The sequence below is a fragment of the Octopus bimaculoides genome, chromosome 2 (genome assembly GCF_046866305.1).
Source record: "Octopus bimaculoides isolate indiv1 chromosome 2, ASM4686630v1, whole genome shotgun sequence".
Taxonomy (NCBI): Eukaryota; Metazoa; Mollusca; class Cephalopoda; order Octopoda; family Octopodidae; genus Octopus; species Octopus bimaculoides.
The window spans coordinates 127,742,316-127,758,664 of NC_142929.1; the positions used below are offsets into that span (position 1 = coordinate 127,742,316).

The window sequence follows — 16,349 nt, forward strand, 5'->3', positions numbered from 1 at the left end:
CCAACATGCTTTCATAGACACCACTTGCTCACAACTACCATACAGTGTCAAGGCAAGGGCACAGTAAACCACACACACACAATGGGCTTCTTTTAGTTTCCACCTATCAAATCCATTTATAAGGCTTTGGTCGACCCAGAGCTATAGTAAAAGACACTTGCTTAAAGTCCCATGCAGTGAGAGAGAACCCAAAACCATGTGGCAGGGATGCGCCAATAAAACCAACCAATAAAGATACATTGTATCTAATGGACCAAAATATCACTGGTGGAATTTAAAAATATAAATAAGAACAAATTTAAAATGTCACACATTTAATTTTTGGCTCAGATCAAAAGAAAAAAAAACTCACACAAACCCAAGCATCAGTGTGTACACACAAACACACAACACAACAGGCTCCTTTCAGTTTCTGCCAATCAAATCTAGTTACATGGCCTTGGTTGGCCTAGTGCCATAATCGAAGTCATTTGCCCAAGGTGCCATGCCAGTGGAGTTGAACTCAAAATCACTTCTTAACTGTACAGCTATGCCTACAACTACACATCTTCACAATCATTAAACTGTTAAATCTGAAAAAGGGTGTATGCGAGTGTGTTCAGATTTAACAATTTATTGACTGTAAAGAGTAAAGATGATGATGAAAAGAGCAAAGATAGTATTTTTCAATTACTTTCTTTACAACCCTTGCCATTGAGCAGGTAGCCAGTTAAAATACAACACTACAACTCACAAACACGGAGAAAATACAGACATACGTCTTCAATGTTATGCTTCTGAAATGGAAGAGCAACAGACTGGTTCTATAAACCTGATGAATAAAAGGTACCTAAAACCTCAATTATGTGATAGAAAATGTTAACTCCATAGATCAGTGGAAGGTATTACACATATGATCAACAGCTGCCAAAGGTATTGCCATAGTACTGTTTTCTCATGTGGCATGATTGTTGTTAAAACATACGAAATTATCTCTAAAGAATACTCTGGAACAAACGTAAAATACATGTAAAGTGTTGAGCATATTTAGACAGTCCAACATGAAGAATACTTGTGGAATGGGCACATCAGAACTTCTAATAAATGCAATGGTACTGTTAGGAAGGGCATCCAGCAGTACAATCCTTACCAAAGCAGGATCCTGTTAAAATCAGCCAACCCATGCCAGCAGGGAATATAGATGTTAAATAATGATAATGATGGAATATAAAAGAATTTGTATTATTACAACAAATTTATTCAACAATATTATTAGTCTCAAAAAAAAAAAACATTTAATTAATAATTAAATGAACTAACAGCCAATAATATGCTATTTATGCAAACTGGGTTTTCTAGTTTAGGAAAATCTCATTGTGACAATCTCATTCCGGCTTACATGCTCCTGTCAACTATCCAATCCATGCTAGCATGGAAAATGGATGCTAAATGATGATGATGATATATAAGGTTTCCATAGGCAGATACCATATGGATACAGTTCCTGAGAAGTATCCCAGCTAGGAGTGGAACCAACTGGTACATTCCATCCTTTTCTATTTATGTAGAGATTACATAGGCACCTGTTTGCATTAATGAGGTGGATCAAATTAGTAGAGAGAAGTGGTTAAAAACTTGTATGACCCCTATCAATTTACTCGTTAGTACAATTACAGTTGCCAATAAATTTTTTATCGGCTACTATAGCCATTCCTTAAAGTTTAACCACACCCACTACATAACTAACCACTCCTCACTAATTGACAATCAATCATAATACAACTGTGTTCAACCTAAGCCAACCAATCACAACACAAGTTGCTCTTAATCCAGCCTACAACTTATTTATGCTTTCTTCCCAAATTATAAAACAGACTGTAGATATCAGCTCATCTATTTGCTAACTTAAATTGCTAACCTCTATTCCGTATATGGCTACCTGCATGACTGACATCTCAGTGACACTTATTTATAATTCTCATGTGATATCAAGACTAAGGGGGACACACACACAAGCATGACAGACTTCTTTCAGTTTCAGTTTACTAAATCCACATACAAAGCTTTGGTTGGCCCAGGACAATAAGTAGAGGACACTTGCCCAAGATGCCACATGGGACTGAATCCAAAACTATGTGATTGGGAAGCAAACAGCTAAACTATACAGCCATGCCTGCACCTACAAACACACACATATCATTATCATTGTTTTAACATCCACTTTTCCATGAGCCAGGAAAAAATTATTGTAACAGATTTTCTATGACCAGATGCTTCTTTTGTTGTCATGCCTCACCTGGTTCCAAGCAAGGTAACAATTGCCCATGTACTTAAACCACAAACAGTACAATAGCTGCATGTTTCCACAGAAGATTGCAGATGAACAGCACTAAATGTGTTTTGTTAAGACACACACACACACACACACACACACACACACACATCATGGACTTTCTTTTCAGTTTCCACCAACCAAATCCACTCAAGAGACTTTGGTAACCCTAGGCCTAAAAGATGACAACTGCCCAAAGAACTGCACAATGAGACTGAAATCACAACTATATGATTTCAAAGCTAATTTCTAAACACTCCCACCACACGCGCGCACAAAACAATATCACTGCGTTAGAAACATTGTAGCTATTAAAAACACTTGGTTATATTTACTTTTACTTGGTAAATATCTAGTAATAATAGAATTCATTATTAGTGCAACCTGACCACTGACATTCTATTTGCTTGTATGAGACAGGAGGTTGAATCCAGAGAGTAGAGATTGGTCAGTAAACAAAGCTTAGAGCTTCTGGTTACTATTTTTTAATTGATTTCATCTGTGGGAAGGTGCTGTATCCATGGCCTCCACAGGCCCTCTGACATTGGCAAGATTAAGGCAGTTAATAATAAGCGAAAGTGAATATATAACAGTGTATGTATTCACATTTGTTTTAGGATATTAAAACTTGCATAGGTCAGACGAAATGATCGAGGTATATTTATTACAACCAGATGCTCACATGATTCTGAGCAAGATAATATTTTTTCCTAATGCAGGCAGGTTTTTCACTGAAAACTAACAATTGTTACCATTTGTTTACAACTGGCCTGTGTTGTGAAGACAAGCAGATACACAAGAAAGCGTATGCATATACATATATGTGCATAAATACAATGAGAAGGGCATGTCAATTTCTGATTATCAAATTCACTAAGAAGGCTTTGGTCAGCCCAGAGTTATAGTAATAAATACCTACATGCACGTATGTAAATACATGTGAAAAATTACTGCCACATGGCCATCATTTGTGAGCATAACATGGAGCATGTACCATGCTTTTACTAATTATTTTAGGTGCTTATGTAGTCATGGGCAGACATAGATAAGCACTTGGTCCTCACACACTTGACCCAAAGGAACAAGCAAGATGTGACTGCAGGACAGTGACAGGAGCCAACCAGTATCCTGCAGTTACTCATTTAAGTTGAGCATAATAGAACAATGTAAAATTGTCTTATTCAAAAACACAACATGCTTCCTGGTCCAAGAATCCAATACATGACTAACACCCTAACCATTTATCTACACGCCTACATACATATTCAAACACACCACATACATTATCACATACAAAAATCTTAGCTCTTTTTTTTTTTTTAATCTTTGGGACTGGTTGCATCTATTATACATCCTATCTGAGATTTTGGCCAATCAGTAAGTTTGTGTAATGTTCAGGCCTTTACATTAATATTGGTTTCAAATTTTGGCATAAGGCCAGCAAGTTCTGGGGATGGGGTAACCCGATTACATCGACCCCAGTGCTCAACTGCTACTTAGTTTATTGGACCTTAAAGGATGAAAGGCAAAACTGGCCTTGGTAGAATTTGAACTTGCATTGTGAATCCCACTGAGCATTTTGTGGGCATGCTAACAATTCTGCCAGCTTGCTACCTTCACATTATTAAGCATTAATATTAAAAGTAAACTGCCAGAATTATTCTCTCTGGCACTCACCACGTTTAAATTATTTTCTTTCAAACACTATCTGATTCAACTTATAGAACATTAGTCAATGGTTGGCAATAATCTCTAGATAAATCTGCTACCTATTCTCTAAAGATCAATTAACTGATTTGTTGAGAAACACAAATATCTGGAGCAGATTTAAGAATTTGACATATGAACCTATTCTATTGGATAAGTTTTCTTTCCTAAACAACACAGGCAGATAGTAAATTAAATGTCAAAATAAAACATAATTTTGGTAATTTTCAATTTAAATAAAATAAATTGGAGGTGCATACATGGCTGTATGGTTAAGCAGTTTGTTTTCTAACCACATAGATTGGGGTTCAGTCTCATGGTGTAGCTACTAGAGCCTAGGGCCAACCAAAGCCATATGAGTGGAGTCAGTCGACAGAATCTCAAAGAATCTTGTCGTATGCCTATGTTTAAATATGTGTTTCACCAAATATCACAAGCTACAAGATGTTGTAGTTATTTCTCCTGACAACAAATTGTTCACTAGGTTTGCACCTTTGTATGAAATCAGAGATCTGTTTCTTGAAAACACAGTTAAGGATTAGCAACAGGAAGGTAACATCATCATTGCCATCATCAGTGCTTTAATGTCCACTCTTCCTGCTTGCATGGGTCAGATGAAGTTTATTGAGGCAGATTTACTCCAGCTGGATGCCCTTCCCTATCACCAACCTTTACTTGTTTCCAAACTAAGTAATATTTCCCTCATGACCAAACATGCTTTCACAGAATATTGAGAATGAATGACATTCACTTACAAATATCACATGATGTCGAGACAAAGACACACACACAAACAAAGCTGTGATCAGGTCAGAGCTTATAGAAGACACACACTCAAAATTCCACATAGTGGGACTGAACCCACAGCAGTGCATTCAGCTGTAAAACTATCGCAGTAAAATACTCTCACCTGTCTGAATGGAGTCAGGGTGGAACAAACAAAACCAAACCCAGATGTATGACTGAATAAACAAACTACAATTTACATTGACATTTAGATATTGGTTTCAAATTTTTGCACAAGACCAACAATTTTGAGGAAGGAATAAGTTGATTACATTGACCTCTAGTAATCAACTGGCACTTATTTTAAAGTACCCCGAAAAGGCAAAAGGCAAAGTCAACCTCGGCGGAATCTGAACTCAGATGAAATACTGCTCAGCATTTTGCCAAGTGTGTTAATTCTGCCAGCTCACTGCTTTTGACATTAAGATATGGATACTGCATTTTGGTTTACAAATTTAAATGGATGGTATGTCAGATATTTTTCTGGCCCTAAATATAAGTTGAAGGGAAATTAAAAGAATGTACTCCAAAAGTTGGAAAAGAAAGAAAGAAAAAAAAACAACAAAAAAAACAGACAAGTTAATTTCAAAAAGACAACTTCCAAGAAATTTTCATTTTTAAAATTCTGCAATCAATCACAGAACAAGTCCAAAAAACATCAACTTTAACTACATCAATCAAGTAGATGATGAAACTTTCAAAATGTTAAATCAAATACAGAGCAAATGAGTATAATACAGCTCACTTTCATAGAATATTTTCTTTTTAATGCTTCCTTCACATTTTTTCTAAGGTCAGTGTCCTGTCATTTTATGGATGAAAAATGCAAGGTTCGAAAGAGAGCAATGCAAACAACTTTAAAAGAAAGCAGATGCTTAAAGGATGAAAGTAATGAAATAAATGGATGAAAATGCTATTAAAATTGTATACAAATATACAAATACACATTACAGACATAACATTTTCTCCTTCAGTAAATGGCCACTACCTTTAACATTACTTTCAACTTCTTTCCATGCATACCAACATATGCCTTATTTTTATTTTCTCTCTTTTTCTTATCCAATTTACACTAATGTAGTCAATTACCAAACCATGTGCATGTGCCTGTGTATGAACAGGATACATAATTACACACACAAGTATTTACAGTGAGGATCATAAATCAGGTAAGTTCTCAGTGAACTCAGTCTATGCTACGATGAGACTTTTTCATTCTGGTTGAAATTACTGCACTTCACTTAGATCATAGAAAAAAATGAATCTTGACCTCCCATTTTTCTCAGTAAAAATTTTAAAATAACATGAAGATAATGCAGACATTAAACCATAAAATATGTAACACAATGTATACATAGCATATACAGTTAGGCAACATAAAAAGTGTGTTTCCTTTGACTTTTTTGCAGTCATTTAGATTGTGGAGATGTTGTAGCACTGCCTGGAAGAATTTCAGTCCAACAAATTAACCCACGTACATACTGGATGCCCTTCCTGTCACCAACCCTCACTTGTTTCTAAATAAGGTAAAATTTCCCCATAACTAGACAAATAGGAAACAAAGGACACTGCTTGCATGATGGTGACACTATCACGTGCTCTTCAACCAAATTCACCCACAAAGCTTTGGTCAACCTGTGGCTGTATTACTTCCAGGTATCACGCACTGAAACTGAACTCAAAACCATGTGTTTGAGAAGCAAACTTCTAAACACACAACTATTTTACTATACAGTCACAACTGCATCCTTAAGTATTGAGAAATTTAGGAAGTACAGGGCAAAATAACTAAAATAATACAGCAAAGAAAACTATCTGAATTCAATAACAAACAAGAGCACCCAGAGAGCGCAAACCTCCACACCAAGGCAACACCAACATCCTCTCAACGATTAGCCAGAGATGATTTTTAAAATGAGAATATCTGAAATAAACTCAAATGCTCTCACAAACGAGAATACTAAAAATGAACCCAACCTCTCTCAAAAAAACAGGAAAAATAACCCAGAATCCTTGTCTGGTACCGTATTGATCTCAAAATCTAATCAGTTTGTGTCAGTCACGAGGCCAAACATCTCTGATAGTTTCATCCAAATCAATCTAGCGGTTCTAGAGATATCTTGTCGACGGACAAACAAACAATCCAACAAACATGACTAAAAACAATACCTCCGCCTTAGCGAAAGCAGAGGTAACTAAAAAACAATCCTATAGGGTTGCTCTATAAGATGTATTTAGATTATCAAGTATTACTGTGATGGTACTCAGCCCTGACATTTAAGCTAACTGCGAAACAAATGGTGTTGTATATATTTTTGCTCATTCATCAAGTCATTAAAATATAAATTTCTAAAATACTTAGAGGAGTACCTGAAGTAAAAAGAAAAATATTGTGTATAATTACCATCAAATTATTATAGGGCTTGGTTATTTTACATTACTTTTTTTTTCTTTTGCAATATCTAATGTAGAAAAATAAAAATATAAAGAAAATACGCACCAACCTAATGCTTTGTTTATTATCCATTCTTGGAAAGCAATTTATGAAGTTTAATTTTTCTCAAGCATGGCACCTGAAATAAAAATAAAATACTGAGATTAAATTAATACTATTAAATTTTTTAAAATAGGGGTGTAAGCCTGTGATATCAAAATATACATGTCCGGTGGTTTGGGAAAAAATATGTGTAGTCTAAGCAACAGACAATTCTACAAAAATATCAGATTCCTACATGACAGATGTAGATACAGCTTTGTGATTAACAAGTTTGCTTCCCAACTACATGGTTTCTGGTTCGGTGTCCCACTGCATGGGGCCTTGCACAAGTCACTTCTTCTATAGCTAAGAGCCAACCAAAGCCTCGGTAGCCAATTTAATAGATGGAAACTGACAGAAATCTGTCATGTGTGTGAGTGGTGTGTGTGTGTGTGTGATCTTCACACTGCATAATGACAAGCTCAATGGCCAGACATGTTTTCACAGAAAATTGTAAGCAATTTACATACATGTATGGGTGACATCTTTTGATACCAAAATGCCTGAAACCACTTTTGGTTATAGGATGCAGATTCCCCGATTTTAAGTGATTGAAATTAAAATCTTCCATTAAAATTTCATGTCAATTTCATGATCCAAAAACCATCTTAGTAAAGACAGTTACTAAATTCATCATTATTTTCAAAATAATTGAAATAAATGCAGTGTATTTCAAAAGGAATAAGATAATGAAAGACAAGTAAAAATACACAAATTACACATGCACATATAGATATAAACACAGAAGCACAATGAGCTTATAGCTTCCATCTAGCGATTCCACTCACTAAGCATTGGTCAGCCTAAGGCCATAGTAGAAGTGACCAGTCCAGAGAGCGATGCAGTGAGAGCAAACCATAAACCATGTTGGTGACAAAGTGAACTTCTTGACTGTGTGGCTATGCTTGTGACTTAACTAGAACAAATTACAGATTGATAGTTGTTTAGATTTCGGAAAATGTATATTAATAATGAAATAGGTAGCGTGGCTCCAAAAGGGTTCTCAAGGAATAATGTCCCTGCCTTCCTGAGCTAGTTTTCCACCACATTTCTTAAAAATCGTGGTAGAGGCCTTGGTCTCGGGACCACTCATGTCTAGAAACTGAGGTTCGGGGTAAGCAAGGGCATGCTTCCTGTAGAAAATCCAGCTCCAAAAAAGCCTCATGATAGCAAGGGAGAATGGGCACCAACCAGCCAGCCCAAAGGTTGAGGTGGGCTGCACCTGCCTGCCTCAGTTGCTAAGGTATTGAAGTAGATCCAGCTACCCCTGTTAACAGGGACAAAACCCGGATTTAAAATACTGGATGATGATGATGAAATAGTTAAATTCCAGAGTTCGATGCTTAAATAGTAAATGCATTGGCTACATATTTAGATATTCTCTTTCAGCTTTCACAATGAGAAATAAAAATTTGTGAAATAATGAAATATTGTGATGTTGGCAACAACATGAAAACTTAGAATGGCTATGGAATGACAGTAATTAAACAAATAAGGATTGATTATCACTCTTTTGCTCATTTGAGTCATTAAACTGTGGCCATGCTGGGGCACTGCCTTAAAGAATTCCAGTCAAATGATTCAACTCCAGTACTTATTTTTTTATAAGCCTAGTACTTATTCTATTGGGGCCTTTTGCCGAACCACTAAATTAATGGGACATAAGCACAACATCTTAAGTGATCATGCAATGGTGGTGGACAAACATAGGCACATGCACACATACATATATGCAACAGGCTTCTTTCAGTTTCGATCTACCAAATCTACTCACAAGGCTTTAGTTGGCCTGAGACTATTATAGAACACTTGTCCAAGGTGTCACGCAGTGTGACTGAACCCAGAACCATGTGGCTGGGAACCAAACTTCTTACCACCCAAAGCATGACAGTTACATGGAGAGAATTTAACCCTTCAGCATCTAAACCAGCCATATCTGGCCTTTCATATCCACCATACAATGCCATTTTGAAGGGCATCCAGCAGTAGAAACCAAGCCAAAATCAGACTGGAGCCTGGTACAGCTCTCCAACTTACCAGTTCCAGTCAAACCGTCTAACCCATGCCAACATGAAAAGCAGATGCTAAATGATGATGATGATGATGACATCATTCAAATCTTAAAACTGTGAGATAATGCCTGATTAAATGAAAACAATGTGAATAAATAAGCGTTACATTTGACAGAGTAATCTGGATGCTAAACGTTTATGGGCTCTGTCTATATTCCATGAGAAGATTTATATGTTATTGGTATCCAAATGTACTTAGCACAGAATCAATGATAAATAAACAATTCTGTTGTTTAAAAATTTACAACATTGTGTTATTACAAAAGTATCTTGAATTGGTAAAATCATTTGAGTATCAAACTAAAATGCCATGTGGTATATGTTCCGGTTCTTTCTGCACTCGAATCCTGTCAGGTGAACTTTATTTTCATCTTTACAGGGTTGATAAAGTACCAGTCAAGTAGTGAGATCAATTTAATCCCTTTGGAACCCATATTTCTATAGAAACAACACTGCCACCATTTTTATCAATTATTTTTAAAAAACAGAAGAATTTAGTAAAATACCTCGGATGGAATTTTAATGGACAGCTTTAGATTAAATCACTTTTAAACAAGGAACTTATATAAAAGAACCAAGGGTGGTCTCAGGCAGGCTGGTATCAAAAGGATTAATCAATTAACTACTTCCACCAAATCTGTGGCATTGTGCCTGTGTTAGAAACAGTTCTTACAAAATATATTATGGTAAGTTTCCTTCCTATAAAAGCTTAATCTCATACATCATCAAAGACAGTATTTTCAGCCAAAGAAGCAACATTTCACTTCATAAATTTATATAACAAATTAACTACAACAATTACAGCCATATAAAGTTATGCAGCTTCATAACAATGGTATTAGTCTCTATTTCCTAAAAAGAAATTTTAAAATAGTACCAAATTCTTTCTTTGTTTAAAAATGAAATAGTATCTTTCTAATAAATAAAAGTTTAAGAAAGAAAAGCAAATTCAGCTATCTAGATTTGGCACTTTCACTTTTGAATAGAACTACAAGCAATTTTCAAATCCTAAAAATCTGTTTACGTATCTTAAGAGAAAAATATGCTAATATTAGTAAAAATTTGAAAATATCCAATGATCCTAAAATTTCTTCAACATTTATTTTATTTTACTTTTATTCTCCTCCTTTTAACATAATTGTATCAATTTCTAATCAATAAATACAAACAATGCTTCAAGCATTTAATGTATTTGGGAAATACCATAGCGGATTGCTGCTGATGAACAAACTGCAACAGCCAGTTTCGTAATTTTAAGTTTAAATTAAAAAGAACCAAGTAAGCTTCCAAATAAAACAGTCTAGACAAGAAAATACTATTTTAAAAATAATTGTTTTTCTATTTTTTTTCATTTTTCCTTTTTTTCCCCCCCCTGTAATCAGAGTTCTAAAGCAGTTAAAAATAAAACTTACTCACGTTACACAGGACGTTGAATGTGATGGGTAGAAACATACAAAAGCATTGCTCATGGGTCAAGAGTGATAGGGATAAATTCTTCCTATTATAGGCACAAAGCCTGAAATCTTTGAAAGAAGGGGGCTAGTTGATTACATTACTCCTCCTGCTTAACTGAAAGGAAGAAATACAAAGTGGATCTTGGCAGGATTTGAACTCAGAATGTAGAGACAGAAGAAATACTACAAAGTGTTTTGTCCGGCACACTTATGATTCCGTCAGCTCTCTACCTTAGACAAGGATTAGTTACAAACAAAAGCAACAAAGAACCAAAGTGAGATCTCTCAAAAAATAAAATCACTAAAATCACAAAATAGATGAAAAGGGTTAATTCTACAGCCTAAAAAGTAGATACGTAAGAGGGAAAATATCTATGATGGATTAGTTATGCAAAACTGATCAAGCAGACTAGGTTCTACCAAAGTTCAAAATAAACAGCAAAGTATTGCATTCATTTGCTCCTTAAAAGGATTGACAGCTTTATGAGTACTTGCACAGACTTACTAATAAAGTACTGTCAGTCAGTGAAAGATATAAGCCAATACTTAGTTATATTTCCTTCACTGAGAAAAATAGTTCAAACATTCAACAATGTATGAAGGTAGAAGTTATCTGGCAGAAACTCATAGACTTCCTAAGAATACATCTATGAAAATCTTGGAAATCAGCCAAGACAGCAGCATATACAATTCTTCTATACCTGTGGCATCATATAACAAGTGCCAGAAAAACTAATCTCTTCTATACAGTTATGTAAACTCTGCAGACAAACTGCTTAGGAATACATTGAAAGCAAATAAGCACAAGTACCCCAAAACCCCTGTTGGTATGAGATGTTTACGTTTTTTGAAAGAAAGTAAAAAGAAGAGTCACTATATACATTTGACATAATACTATGCTTAGGACAGCATGCATTAAAATGAACTATCAATACAATACTTTATTCACTACTTCACATATTCCAGAGAATATAACAATAATAATAGTGAGGGGGGGGGGTCACACTAGACTAACTCATTTAGAACATTAAAAACTATGCATCTCAGAGACTTGTTAACACAATTAATGAGAAGAAAGGGAGCAAGAAAATTGCTATATTTAATGACAAAACCTTTATATTTCATGTTAAATGGAGTTGACAATGTCGTGATGCAATATGCTGAATTGTGGGCCATAAGGTCATCGAGTTCCAAGACCATAAATTCAGAGACATAAACTTGGTACAAAAGACTGCCCAATATTTTCAGTTCCCAATCCTAATCGAGATTTATTGATTAGTAGCAGAAAGAAAACTCATAACAATGTTATAGCTATATGCAAATTTTCATATTTGCATAAGCCTACTCTTACAAGATTGCAACTCATGTGTGGGTGTATGTATCTAAGTTGAACATTTGAAAGGATTTTTAATATCAATGGACTTTTCTTTCCTTGTGTCTCATTTTAATCTTGCAAGCTCAGTAAGATTCTCTTCAAAATACATGGACGCTCTGAGAGTATCTTTTTCTATAATTTGTGCTATCAATACTGACACTCTGTAAAGTGGTTGGCATTAGAAGGGCATCCAGCCATAGAAACCATACCACAACAGACAACTGGAGTCTGGAATTACCATGCCTTCATAAGGGAACGAAAGGGCCACGTGCACATGCAAGAAATAACAGTAAACTATGAATGTCATTCTTAATTTTAATTTCAATTTTATTTTTATTAATAGCTCTCTTCTCTTCTCACATATTTTATACTCATTTTTGATAAGGTTTTTCAAAAAAACCGAAGCATGTAATGTAAATTAATTAAAACACCCAAAAAAATATTTTTAAAAAGTGGCATTTTCATTTTTATTTATCTTTAATATATATATATATATATATATATATATATATATATATATATATATATATATATAAACAAAAATAAGAGGAATGACCAGCAAAAGTGGACTCCTATATGCTAGCATATAGGAGTCCACTTTTGCTGGTCATTCCTCTTATTTTTGCATGTAATATAATTTTAATCTTCAGATCTTTTTAATATGCTAGACCACTGGTTTTAATTGATTAATATCAATTTCTACCCTCATTAATAAATTATATATATATATATATATATATATATATATATATACATACATACATACATACATACGAGTTTCCTTCAGTTTCCATCTACCAAATCCACCCACAAAGCTTTGGCCGGCCCAAAGCTATAGAACAAGACACTTGCCCAAGATGCCACGCAGTGGGACTGAACCCGGAACCATGTGGTTGGTAAACAAGCTACTTACCACACAACCACTCATATATATATATATATATATATATATATATATATATATATATATACACACACACACACACACACACATATGATATGGCATTCTTTCAACACAGCCATGTTTTTCTATGCACATGTACACAATTACTCCAAAGGCCCTCTATGAATATCACTGATAAACAACAAGGCTTTCAGCTAACAACAGCAGTATGTTATAAAATGATAGTTACCATTTCCCCACAAAAATAAATAAATAATAAACAAAAGATATCAATGTATGTATGTGAAAATTTAGAAGTCCTACTGTTACCTAGATTGTCATATTCATAACATGTTTATATTGGGATGCAAAACCTTCAATTTAATTTGAACCAAGCAAACATGGATGATTCAGAAGGAAAAAATATAACAAAAGAACAATTACGGAAAGATAATGTTAAGATCAAGATTTGGTTTTTACTAATTAAACTCATTTTAATTTTTAAAAAAATGAGGGACAAATCATTAGATATAAACAGTTTTCTAGTTTCCACAAAATGAGAAATAGAAAAATCTATAATTTATCTCCTGAAGTCAAAAACAGTCAATTCTGTTCTTAAGCCAATGATTCGAAAATCATTCTCCAATCCTATCAATCAATAAGCACTGTTTTCCAAAGCACAGATGGTCCAGCAGAGGTTTCCAGAAAAGTTTTTATGCTACTGTGATTTATATCTTGTTTTCCACATGCTCCCAGATGAGGTTCAGACTGTAGCATGGCTGTGTCCTACTTAAGCGTCTTCTACTACAGTCTCAAGTCAACCAATGCCTTGTGAATGAATTTGGTAGATGGAAGCCTAGATTGAAGTTGTCATATGTATGTATGTATGTATGTATGTATGTATTATATATATAAATATTGATTCATCTCGTAAATAATGCAGTTTTTTTAATACTTTTTTATTTTTCAAAATTAAGATTAAGTTCTTTTTCATCTAAAATATGCTCTCCTACATTTTCTACAATGCTTTTCCATCTATCTGCTAGAATTGCAAGGCTCTGCCCCTTCCAAAATTCACTTGTCCATGACAAAAAATACACCTCCAGTACTGTTATAACCTCGTCTACTGAATTCATATTTTTTTCCGTCCAAATGATTTTGAAGACTGCAGAATAAATGATAATCAGTTAGGGCAATGTCTGGCAAAAATGGTGAGTGGGACATCATTTCCCATTCAAACTGCTCTAGCCTTTGGAATGTCATCCTCATTGTATGTGATCCAACATTATCCTGATGGAAGAACACCTCGCGTCTTGAAACCAAAGATGGTTGTTTTTCTTCTAGCACTGACTTAAGCCACTCAAGCTGCTCACAGTAGATCTCCTTTGTTATCATTTGGTTTGGGCTTAAAAGTTCAAAGTGAACTAAACCTTTCATATCCCACCAAACAGATAACAACACCTTACGTGGGTGAAGGCCTTCTTTAGCCTGGGGTGCCGGTGTTTCTCCCCTTTCTCTACCCATTGTCTTTGGCGCTTGACATTTTTATAGAGAACCCATTTCTAGTCACCAGTCACACAAAATTTATTCTTTATACACACAATGTGTGGAAGGCTGAAATTGGACAAAATTACATTGATTTGTTCCATAAAAGTAGTGAGATATTGTATTGCTTTATATTAAGTGCTAGACAGAATTTAAGGAATTGACCATTCTCAATATAAGCAAATAAGAAGTAAAATAGATAAAGTAAAAAAATAACATTAAAAAAGTATATAAAAAATAAGCTAATAATATAAATGAATTTTTAGCCAAAGTAATTATATAGACGAGGGAATGGAACAGCTGGTGATTTGAAGATTCCAGAGAAATCATGGATGAGTAGGACATCAAATAAAAGCAAGAAATAATATTCAACAACTGTAAACTTCTATATGGGATTAACAAAGCCACAAAAACATCACAGAAAGAATTTGAACTTTCAAGAATTTTATTCACACGTCACCTACACCTCAATATACTTTCCAGCACAATGAAGTAGAGTAAAACAAAACACATACACACACACATAGCACAATTACAAAAGCATATATACATATATATATAAGTATAAACACACACGTACGTACACTCACTCATATAAACATGTACACACACATATATTGAGAGAGAGAGAGAGTAGGAGAGACAAAAACTATATGTACAAAATATGCATATAATATACATGTGTGTGTGTGTGTGTGTATATATATATACACACACACACATACACGACATACTTCTTTTAGTTTCTTATTTCTTTACTGCCCACAAGGGGCTAAACTTAGAGGGGACAAACAAGGGATTAAGTCGATTACATCGACCCCAGTGTGTAACTGGTACTTAATTTATCGCCCCCGAAAGGATGAAAGGCAAAGTCGACCTCGGTGGAATTGGAACTCAGAACGTAACGGCTAAGCATTTCGCCCGGCGTGCTAACGTTTCAGCCAGCTTGCCGCCTTCTTTTAGTTTCTGCTGACCAAATCCACACAGAAGTGTGGCCTAGGGCTATAGTAAAAGACACTTGCCATAAGATCAGTGGTCAGGAAATAAGTTTCTTAACCACAAAGCCATACCTGTACCTAAACCATAAAAATATAAATTAAAAAGAAGAAAAAAGCTTAATGAGAAAATTTGTAGCCATTTCCATTTCACTGTCCACTATAACAAGCAACAAAAAAAAACCCAACCACCAATATATTAAGGTGAAGTAACAGGCTTGTATTAAGCATTTGGGTTGAAAATTTGATTTATTTCTGACCACTGATTTCTATAATGATTAATTGGTCAGAGGGTGGGGTGGCCTGAACAAAGCTTATAAACCCAATGGTAGAAAACACATTCTCTTTCCATTTTGCTCTATCTGTTGCGTAGTTATATATTCTACTTGTAATAAATACTGATTAAAAATACAATGTGCATCAAAACAAACATTTCAGGTGTTTTATTGACATTTTCATGATTCTCTACAGTGTCTACTTTTTAGTATCATTATTATTATTATCATTATTATTTCTAGTGGCAAATAAATGAAATCATTATTATTATTATTATTATTATTATTACTGCTACTACTGTTACTCTATATTTCCTTTCATGGACTATTGGTCAGCATTTATCCCCAGTTTCCATGGTTTTATGACAAGAGACAAACCACTATATTATTACAAGCAACTTATTGAATCA

The 16,349-nt window shown here is 34.5% G+C and overlaps 1 protein-coding gene across 8 annotated transcripts in view; it reads right to left on the reverse strand.

The window, feature by feature from the left end:
- The window catches only part of LOC106871219 (uncharacterized), a 184,726-nt gene that overhangs the window by 128,680 nt on the left and 39,697 nt on the right, over window positions 1-16,349 (reverse strand). For 5 of the 8 annotated variants that reach the window (XM_089347661.1, XM_089347665.1, XM_014917567.3 and 2 more), the window contains exon 2: window positions 7,305-7,377. The gene's annotated coding sequence lies outside the window, so the exon portion shown is untranslated. The remainder of the gene's footprint in view (window positions 1-7,304; window positions 7,378-16,349) is intronic. The other 3 variants (XM_089347662.1, XM_014917568.3, XM_089347663.1) reach the window with 1 other exon arrangement.